The following is an 11786-nucleotide window of genomic DNA, read 5'->3' on the forward strand; positions in this document are numbered from 1 at the left end:
AGTCCAACAGATTGGCTCTGGATTTATTTTTGGGCTTGATCTTGGGGTTGGCTTTGCATATGAGTTTCAAACTTTACGGCACTTGGCAGTGGCGGCAGAAAAAAGAATTAAATATAAATTAATTAAAAATTAATTAAATGAAATTGCAGCGGTTGAGGGCCAAAATAAACCAGAATTGAATAGTTGAAATTATAAATTCCTGCTGCATGAGGGCACCGATTGCTAATGGACTGTAAAATATAGTGGAGCGTGTGTCTCAAATGACGCGAGAAAATGTGAGGGATCATTGATTGATCTATGATTGATAGACAAAGTGAAAGCAATTAAAGTGAGCGGTTAAAGACTTTGATTTGATATTGCTGAGGATTTTAAATGAGGGAAGGGCAGAGGGAATTGTATGGAAGAGACGGTATAGAGATAGAAGTAGGCAGAGTAGAATTTTATTTAAACTAAATACATTTCAAATCATATAGAGAAACATTTAAGCATCGATTGACTAAGCACCTTTTGATCGAGAGTATATAATATAATATTATAGTTTTGAGTATTCGTGAAGAATTATATAAATTATATGATATGATGAAAGGATTACATATATATGCGTGAAAGATATATTTTCATTATATTATATATGACTTATACCAAGGAAACTTAAAGCATAATAATCATATAGTTAACTTTCTCAGATATATATTATTGATAATTAATTTAACCCCTCTCCTCCGCCTCTCCACAGCTGCTACAGCTTTCCCCCTCGGCTTCTGCCTTAAATTCTGTTTGAAATATAAATATATTCTAGCTATATTTATGCATAAATACTGCAATAAACATTATCTATATGCCAGCTGAAACCCCTGCCATCATATACCATACCATAACAGCTCGTATTGGCATAGAGAGTTGGTGTTGGAGCTGGGAGATCTGGGGCCATATCTCATGCACATTTGCCTGATGTCAGACTCGAAATTTATGCACATGCAGTCGCCTTCGATGGACTTTTTCGACAGCAGGCTTTGCACATTATTCTTGTTGCTGTTGTTGCTTTTCTGTCTGCTGCTTTTGTTGTTGTTGTTTTTTTCTGTTGCAGTTGTTGTGCAAGTCGCTAAACTTTTGCCACAAAAAAAAAAAAAAAAAAAAAGAAGAAAAAATAATACAAAACAAAATAAACAGAAAAATTGTTATTGGATTTAGCGTGTCGCATGGCCAGGCTTACATTTAGTTTTTGAACTCTGCTGTTGTTGTTGTTGTTGTTGTCGATTGTCTGTGGGGTTAGCTGCTGCTGCTGCTGCTATTGTTGTCGTTGTTGTTGGCCTTGTGCCAATGGCTTTTTCAATTATACTAATGACATTCAAAAAGAATTTGTAGATGTGCCAAACAAAATGTCTGCATGCGAATAGCGTGCGCCATTTTGTATCATCATTGCATATGTGAAGTTCTTGTTGTCTCTAACCCTAACATCAGAAATACCCTATAATGGGTAAGCAATGGAATGACCTTTCTCTTCGACTAAATACTAAATGTATTTATAATTGATAAATAATGGATTGCTGCTGAGCATGTAACAAGTTTCTTAGATACACCGGCAGAGCTGAATGTTGAATTTTCTGCTCTTAAAGGGTATTCTACAGTCAGCTTTGGCTTTAGCTCGACTCTGATATGTTTTAGTTGTTTTTGTTGCTGGCGACGCTGACGGCAAATAAAAACAATTTGCGCCAAATTAAACTTATGAGGCATAAAGATATTTTTGGCTGCTGCCGCTGTTGCCCGTTAATGCCGCACAAAAACAACAACAACAGCAACAATGGGGGCAGCAGCAGGAAAAAAAAGGGCCCCACAAAAAGCTTTGACAATGCGAAGATGAGCAGCCCAGGAGCCATGTGTACTATAGCAACACACACACAGACACACATACACACATGCATGCTTACATACATACATGTATCTATCTATTCATGTTGGCTTGTATCTATGAGTCTCTATATGTGTAAAAATAATGCCAAAACAACAGCAACTGTGGCAAGTTATAAATCTAGACAAGACTTACTCACACTCATACACACACACACACACATAGACACATATACACATTCCCTTCAAGCAGAGGCATATCCTAAGACAAGCCGTCACATAGAACGTGACAATAACAACAACAACAACAAGACTAAGCACAGCCGAGCAGAGGAGAAAGGAAAAAAAAAAACACCAACGCTTTGGCCAAAAGACCAAAGTCAACGCCGAGAAAGGATATTAAAGATTAAATGATATAAGCGAAAAGTTGGGGTTTTCGCTTTTCCCCCCATCGTCGCCGTCTCATGTGAAATCTGAGCCAAGGGTTGGCGATTTGGTTGTCGTAGATAAAAACATGATGTGTGCTGTGTTGTGTCTGTGTTTGTGTGTGTGTTTGTGTGTGTGTTTTTGTGTGTGTGTGTGTGTGTGTGTGTGTGTGTGTGTGTGTGTGGGTGCTACATTGAAAAGGATAACAGAGCAGCGGGCGCAGCAGCGGGAGCCGAGGCAGACTACAACACGCGCTGCTACCCCAACTGTGGCCTCCTTTCAGCTCCGCTCTGTGTACCTAATTAACCGCGTGCGTGGCGCATCATAAATCGTTCCCTGCACATGCCCATTAAAATATGTGCGTAATAAAAGTACCCAAAATCTAAGAAAGTCATTCCAAAATACGTCCTAATTTCGCCAATTCGAAAATAAGAGATAGGTGATGAGATGAGAGATGGAAGAGTAAAGATAGCTGAGATAGGATAGAAGCGGGAAGAACTATTCAATTCATATAGCTATCCATAGTCTACTGGAATGCTCAGAGTTACTTTAGTGAAATCTCCTTTGGGAACAACCCTTTCGCACAGGCTCCACTTGCTCAAAGTTTGGCCACACTTTATGTTCATATTTGAATATCATCGTATCGTATAGCTGACAGTTTTGAATAACCTTGGCCACATTAATTATTTGACGCATACTTGAAATAGATTTTTGTTTGGGCAACTTTAATCGCTTTGACCCTGCGTAGGCAGCATAACAGAGCCGGCCAGACCCGGGCAGAGGCACCGGCTCGAGTCGAGTCGAGTCGAGTCGAGTCGTGCCATAGTTGGAGTGAAACTCTGGGACCACAGGCTAGCACTTGTAATTATAATTTCCACTTATATTATTATTATTTCTCCTGCTTTTTGTTTAATGTTAATGTTAATGTAAAGCACCAAAGCTGTTTTCGACATTTTTGCGACAATTAAATTACTTTTCTCGTCCAGACATTTTCGGCTGGTTATATATTATGTGGCTGTGTGCAGATGTGTGTATAGTATGTCATACTGTGTACGTGTGTGTGTGTGTTTGTGGGTGTGTGTGTGGGTGTGTGTGTGGGTGTGTGTGTATTTACAATTTCATAATTTTCCATAGTTGTGTATGGAAAAGTTTGTGCGCCACAGATGTCCTGCTGTGCGTGTGTGTGTGCATGTGGCTTTTAGCCATACAAATTATGTGAGCCTGCAGGATTTCAGCGAGTGTTTCGAGTGGGCCCAAGAGCGTGGGCTCCAATTGGATAGGTATACAGAGTGCAGAGTGCAGTTATTTATAGAACGAAACACGCGTGAACTATTGATATTTATTAATTAATTAATGTAGCTTAAAATATAGAGAGACTTATTATTAAAGCTTGTAGAAATCTCTTTCTCCCTTAGGCATAATTTGATTTATATTGACATTTCATTAGGCTATTCTCTTATATATATGCAGATCTATACTCACATATACATCTCTTTCTCTCTCCCTCTCTCTCTCTCTTCTATTTCCCACTCTCTTTCATGAGCACAGTTGCCCACTTTCCACTTTCCACTTTCCACTTCCCACTTTCATTATGCCATCTACCTCAACATAGTTCATTTGTCGCTCCAATTTCTCATAGGCACACTTCATTTGGCGCCCTGGCATGTGGTTCTACATCAACATAATTGCAAGTTGTTGCGCGCTGAAAGCATTTTGTGAGTGTTTCCGCCTAGTATTGGCACACACACAGGCACACACACGCACACTCCCCTCTGCTCTCTTGTCCGACACTTACAACACACGCTGAGTGGCAAAAACTCGACAATATGTTGATCCACCGAACAAAGTGAGTGAGAGCAGGAGGCGTTTTACAGCCCTCCGACTGCAGTGCATTTACGCAAAACAAAAGTGAAGAGAAGAGGGAAGAGAGGCAGAGAGAAATGGAAGAAAATCCAAGTGTTTTGCTGATTTTTCGGCAAAAACACCCCATTGATATTTCATTAACGCTTCAGCACGACCACGCCCCTTGCCAACGGACTGTCAATTACAGTTGCCAAAGGCGGCGCAAACTAATTGCTCAAAGAGAGAGAGAGAGAGATAGAGGGAGAGGGAAAGTGAGAGAGGGGCATATTATTAATCCATACAGCTGCAAAATTTCGATAGAGAAATCTGCTAAATTTGCCTCAGCTCTAATGAGCCAATGCAGTCGCCTGTCTATCCAGCTGTCTTTTCGCGCTGTCTCGCATTGCTGATCTTTTGCCTAATACTTGGGCGCGCACAAATCTCTTGAGCTAAGCGGAAGCTATGACAAGTCAAGTCATTATCCTGTCCTCTCGAATCTGCGGCCTGGGCGGCCGTTCCTTCCGTTCTGCCTCAGATATTCTGAGCAGAACTCGGCACAGCTCTGTCCTGCCTTGCCCTACCCCGCTCTGCTCTGCTCTGCTCTGTTCTGCTCTGCATGTGCTGGCGTGTTGACGCTGTAATTACCAGATGATGGATTGTTGCCTAGCGTTTAAATTTAATTTCTCTGGCATTTGGCGCGTTGTAGGTTTACCAAATGGATTCGAGAAATGCGTGCACGCATTTTGTTGTCTGCCACGCCGACGCCTGCCCAAAGAACTGTGAAATTATCTACAGTAACGGCGAGTGCATGACTACACACACACACACACACACACACACACACATACATATGTGTATAAATGAGCATGCTTGCGGGTGTGTGCGTAGGCCAGGAAGCGGAAGTTAAGTAATGTGTCAGTCAGTCAGCCAACCAGCTGAGGTAGACACACACACACGCACACACACACACACATCACATGTAGATAGAGTAAATTGAGATTGGGTGCGGGTTCTTTCACAGAAGTTAATGATAATGCCATAAGGCAGACGAGTGCAACATTTGTTACTTTAATACAAAGGCATTTTCATCATTTTCATAGACGACAACAGCTAAGTGAATATTTAAGAGTTTTTAGCATTCATAAGCTAAGGTAAAGATGCTCAAGGGAGACAGCTCTCTGATAGACTTCACTTTGACTATTTGGTGTTTAATTATTCGATTGCCTTGTGCACATTAAAATTGTTTTATGGACTTGCCACCCAGCCAAAGTCAACTTATCTTTACGATCTAATGCCTTCCTGTTCAGTTAACTACCTACGACACACACACACACACACATATGCGCACTCACCCTCAGTTTGTAGAATCATTTATGCCAACTTCTAAGCCACAGGCAGTGTTGCATATCGAAATGGGAATATCTCGTTTGATTTGTATTGTCTGCTTCTTCTTTATGTGCTGCACAACTGTTAATAGCGGCGACCGCCCGCATAGGTCCGCTCGAGTCCTTTAGCGAGCATTATAAAATAGCTCACGCAACAATCAATTGAATTAGACGGGAGCTGCAATTTAAGATTTCACACAACTACAGCTCGCTCTCATTCTAACTCTCTCAGTACCTCCCTCTCTCTGTCTCTCTCTTTATATAACACCTTTCATCTAATCGAATGTGAAAACAATGAGCGAAACCACAAGACACGATATAAAACAGGGAAAAAGGTACCGCAAACACAATAAATTATGCATGGCTGCGAGAGAATCTTTCAACAGGGGACTCCGAAAAGCAGAAAACAAAAAACTCTATAGCGTAACAAATGAAATAACCCAACTCAGAGAGAGAGAGAGAGAGAGAGAGAGAGAGAGAGGCAGAGAGAGACAGAGAGCGTGGGAGTAGGCGAGCAGCGAGTTACAACGGTCGCGTTTTCGATTTCGTTTGTGGCACATTTGCCACACTTGCCACATTTGCCGCATTTTCTACCTGTTCGGACCCAGCTCAACGTCGAGGCTCGTCATTGTCTCGCTCTGAGTTGGCGCTGGCATTGGACATTGATGGTGGTCCTTTGGCTGACGCTCCTGGGCATAATTTGTAATGTCCGACACGTCGGAGGCCGTTGAGGCAGTTGAGGCAGCCGCGGCGCTGCAAGGTGCACACATCACGCACCCGCACCACGCACCACGCACCACTTTCTGGCCAACTCCGTCACAGGAAACTGGCAGCAGTTGAATTTCTAATGAGACTCAGCTAGTCGCCTACGCGTTAGCTCTCTGAGTGTACAGCGATTGGGTCTCATTATGTAATAAAAAGGCGTCGAGCACAGGAACTGGACGCAGCCCCATCCAGGCAGAGGGATCCCCCGCCTCCGGGCCAGAGTCTGCTCATGTGTGAGCACACTCATTTACAAGCTTTTTATTAAATTAAAGTGCGCGTAATAAGGCGCCAATGAACCTGAGACACGCAATCGCACGCAGCGCGATGCTAATCGAGGCGTTCAAGCAAATGGCATACAAAAATGTCAAGGTAATTATGATGTTGGCTTTGTTGTTGGTAGAAACGCGCATCTAATGGGCAGCACAATCTAACGCCCCTCAGCTCATAATATTTAAAAACAAGGGCTCGACAGAGGGTTAACTAATAATACAGCGTTCTAATGGCTGTGGGTTGTGCAACAAAAATGAGGGGGCGCACAGAGAGAGTTTTTTTCTTTACTGAATATATGTATAGAAGAATTAAGACATAAAAGCTTTTGAGTTTGGGCACAATTAAAGACGTTTTTAATGAATTTGTGACAGCAATGAAAGTGGGTGAGGGAAGAGGCCCAAGCTTGAACGGCGGGATAAAAATTGAATCCATATCATATAACTATATAGCTTAGAAAGCTAGGTAAACTTTATAATATATGTCAGTTAACTCAAAGAAGATTAGGCTGAAGTGCTATAATCCATATTTGATATAGATAGTATAAGATATCTCAAGCAAGAGGTAACTGCAGCATAAGTTATATTTGCATTATTTAAAGACTAAAGAAAATGGCCTCAGGCTAATTTCTTTCCATATATTGAACTAATCTTTAATCCATAAAATAACAAACAAATTTAATTTAATTTAAAAAAAAACTCACATAAATTTTAAACATTTTTGTAGATAAATATAAAAGTCATTTAACGCTTATCTAAGCCAAGTATAAATAGGCCAAAGAGTATTTATCTATTTTCTTAATATTTGCCAATTGCTTATCTCCAACACGAAAACAGCCAAAATTAAAAATTGTTGTCGTCTCTGTCTGCTTTTCTCTCTCTTCAGTATTTGATTACGTCATTCGAGCTGAATCTGTTATCGTTAGGTAATTAAGGTAACTTTATTACACTCACTTTGCTGGCCAAACATTGAGAGGCGAGCGATTTCTCTGCCCTGCCAAATAGAGACAATTTATGACACTCGCATATCAAACTCAGCACAAATACTTTACTCGCTCGCTCGCTCTCACTCGCACTGCCTATCTCTCTTTCGCTCTCTGTGCTATGAGCTTGTGCGTTCGATATGCCAACATCAAAAGCATTTCATATAAAATAAATAGCATTTTATGATGGCAAAATATGTACATATCTATGCATAGATCGAGTAAGGCAGACAGAGAGAGGGAGGGAGACAGACTGAGAGAGAGAGAGAGAGGGCACTTCAATTTAGTGAAAAGCTTGCTTTGGCTCGCTTTACTTTTTGCATCATATTATTACACAGAATTTTATGTAAATAGTGGATACAAGTTTATTATACTGTTTATCAATTGATTTGATCTTAAGCACTCTTGTATATTTATTACACACACACACACACACCCAGTGGACTAAAAGGAAGTTACACGGAAATCACAGTAACATATTTCGATTCCCTTCGCCATGTGCCCCCGACCCCCGCTGCTCTAACCCTGGCCATAACCTAAAATGTTATGTAAGTTCAATAAAAGAGCAGGAGACCTCAATAGATATCTATATATATGTATATACTATGCAATTGCATGCATGTGTGTGTGTGTGCGTGTGTGTGTCTGTATGTCTGTAAAGCTCTTAACTGATTGTTTGTCTTGCCAACTGCCACTAGACATGGCTCTCCGGCTTGTACTCGATACTTGGGCTACTTGGCAAAATATTTCGCAACTATTTTCTATATTAGAAGCACACAGCACAGCAATTCAAACAGTATAGACAAAGGTATAGCCATGTTTGTGTGCGCGTGTCTGTGTGTCTGTGTGTGTGTGTGAGCATTGTTGATATTTATTTGAATCTTGACTGTCTCCTACATCCTGTGTATACATATGTATCTCTCTATCCCTCTATGTTTATCTAGCTGCTGTTGCTGTTGTTGTTGTTGTTGTTGCTGCTGCTGTTGCTCTGCGCCAAGCGAATTTCATTTGAAATTGAACTTGTTTTTGCGCCAATAAATTGTATGGCCAAAGTATTTTGATTGCGTTTGACAGAAAGAGACAAAGCACAAAGTGATGCAGACAGAGAGAGAGAGTGAGTGAGAGAGAGTACGATGGCTTGTTGTTACCACCAAAAACGTGTGCTGTACTTATTTCCGGCTCACAAATGAAACACTGAAACTAAACTAAAAACTAGACATCCAACTAAATGCTAAAGCAATAGGCTAAAAGTAAATCAACGGAAAAGGCAACTAAACCAAGTGAACCATGAGCCGGTCAGCAGGCAGCGGGGTTGGGCGTGGATAACTGTTGAATCGAAGAGTGGGCTTAGCAAAGTTTTCTCTACATTTTCTATTTTTATTTTACTACTTTTTTTGTGCTAAGAATTTCGATCTGTGTTTATTCTGTGCCGTAAACCAGTTTGGGCAATTCAAATAAATACGTCGATCTATTTGTGAGGGGCGTCAAAGGCAAAGTTAATGTACTAATTTCTCAATTGAAGTCAAGAGAATCAAGTGTATAGCTGTCGAAAGTTAAGGGAAGCTGGAGAAGGTAGAGGGGGATACAAAAATGGGGAGAAATTCCTATAGGGAAGCTAAACAACAGTTGCGAGGGAAAGCAAGTGAAGTAGAATAGGCAAAGGAGATTGAAATTCCACATTGAGCTATCTCTTTCCTTTCTATAGAATGCATATGAATCTCTGCTCAATACAGAAGGGAATTTCTGTATATAGAAATCCTTTTCCAATAGTTTGCAAATTATTTACATTTTATTTATCATAACCACACATCAAACTATTTGTATTAAGCCATATATTGCAATTACAGAACATCATTTCTCTCACCCTCTCTCTCTCTCTCTCTCTCACTCTCTCTTTGCTCCCATAAAGAGACCATCAAACTGGCTAAGAAAGCCGCAATGCTGAAGTAAAAACTTTGCTGCTGTTTAGTTTTGTTTGCGCATCGAGTGCAAAGTTTGGTGCTGTGGCTTTAAAACTAAACAGCGCACTTATCTATTGAGCAGCATCAGCCGAGGGATGTCGAAACTGCCAAAAACTATACAAAAGGCAGCCCCATAGCATAGTCGAGCTCAAGCTCCAAACTTGCCAAACGACTTTCAATGGGCGCCTCCCATAATAACACTCATTTGCAGTACTTCCTGCAGGACAACATGAGAGTGAGAGAGAGAGAGAGTGAGAGTGGGAGGCATAGTGAGAGGAAATCTAGCTCAAGTTTGAGTTTGAGTTTGGGTTTGGCAAATGGGCTGGTCGATTGGCAAGCTCGACTTTTACGCTTTGCCGGGCGTGCAAACAAACAAATCAACTTTGGATAATTATTGCACATCAATCGTTCAGTGTCTGGCAGCTGCCGAGTCAGCTCCAAGTTTGCAACAAAACAAAGCACACAACACACAGGACAGAGGCAGAGCTGGGCGGGGCAACAATACAGGAACAGGCCAAGTTTGGATGCAGTACCATCAGCATCGGCATTGCCAATGCCCTGAGGTGCTGATGCTCTCTGTGCATTTGGCGAAAAGTTTTCCTCTGCGGTTTTTGCGTACATTTGTCTGATTTGGCACTCATCAGTGGAATGCTGCAGCTCATTATGAGCATTCTCTGCATCATCATTATCGGCCTGATTGTCATCATCAGCGTTGTCCTTGGTCCATGTCATCTCTTCATTGATATCGTTACGAGCAGTTTCCGTTTCGTTTACAAATTTCGTGCGGCAATAACCGCAGTAATGTTCCACTTTCCACTTTCATCTCATTCTCATCTCATTCTCCCTCCCTCCCTCCCTCCCTCTCTCTCTCTCTTGAGTTGATTGTCGATTGAACCGGTTGGGAATACGAATGTGGAATGGAACTGGGAGTGGGACTGGGGCTGGCTTCGCCCTCATGGAACTTTAACTAATACATTGGCATGGCACATCATTTAGTGTAGATGCTGCTGGATCGTAAATTTTTACAGTTATGTCATGTAATTGGGCAAATGAAGCTATTCGAATGCTGCATATCGGAATGTGAGCAAAACCAAAAACAAAGCAACTCCATATATATGGATGTGTACTTTAGTATGACTTTAGTTAGCCATAGGGAAATGCAAACGCAAATCCACTTTCCATACCCATTTATGAGCTAGACAGTGTTTGAATTGGTTCCTCAAGTCAAAGGGAGCAAAGAGCATGGTATAGCTGTGCCAACTTTTACTTAAATGCATTCCAAACCTCTCTTTAAATGAGTTTCTCCTTAAACAACTCCACTCTAAAGCTGTTCTAAATTCATGCTCTCTTATTTCCTCGACACACCTCATTACCGCAAAATTTATAGGTGAAACTAGATTACGAGACAACTTCAACTAACTGCTCCTACTCCTGCTGCAGCTACTCCTGCTGCTCTTGCTGTGGCTTGTGACCCACAGACCTCAATAAAAAAAATCAAAATCAAATGAAAACAGCAACTTTGATCTAGTTGGGTAACGTATTTAGTTAAAGGCGAAGCACCCTCCCGCTGTGTGCCAGAGACGTAAAGCGTAAAGCAGAGCTCAAACGCACGTCTCGAGTTTATTAAATTTGTGGCAACACTTGCAGCAAGCAGCGAAGGGCGGAGCAGGCAGGTGGGAGGAGCAGGAGCAGGAGGGCGCCTTGCAGAGGAACTGCTGTCTGGTGTATTGGTGACTGCCCCTGACATTTACGTTGCGCTGGGGTCGCAAAGCTCAGACTCGTAAAATAATTGCACGTTCTACATATATCCACACACACGCACACACACACACGCACACACACACTGCCACATACTCCCGCAGCAGACAGAAAAACACTTAGCGGCAGGTGGAAGGCCGCAGCTAAAGCTTAAGTCAAAGACAAATGCGAGCGCCGCTGCAGTAAAGCTGCGTCCCGATCCCAAAGCTGAGCGAAAACTCCCAGGCGTCACCATAAACATTATCCGATGCCGTAGCCGTAGCCATAGCCGTAGCCGTAGCCGTAGTCATAGCCATCATCAGAGCAGTCATCATCATCATCATCATCGCAGTCTCGCCCACATTAATGATAACATGCCTCACCTCTCTCTCTCTCGCTCTCTCTCTCTGCGTGTGTGTGTGTGTGTGTAGCAAATATGAAATTTATAGTTTTATGATGACTGCTGAGTGTGCCACTGCCAACGCCTTTTACGGCAGTTCCAACTAAACTTTACGAGCCAGCGACCGGCGGCAAGTCCTGGTTGCTCCTGGCTGCTGCCTCCTGCCTCCTGCC

This window comes from Drosophila mojavensis, unplaced genomic scaffold (assembly GCF_018153725.1).
Source record: "Drosophila mojavensis isolate 15081-1352.22 unplaced genomic scaffold, ASM1815372v1 contig_74, whole genome shotgun sequence".
NCBI lineage: Eukaryota > Metazoa > Arthropoda > Insecta > Diptera > Drosophilidae > Drosophila > Drosophila mojavensis.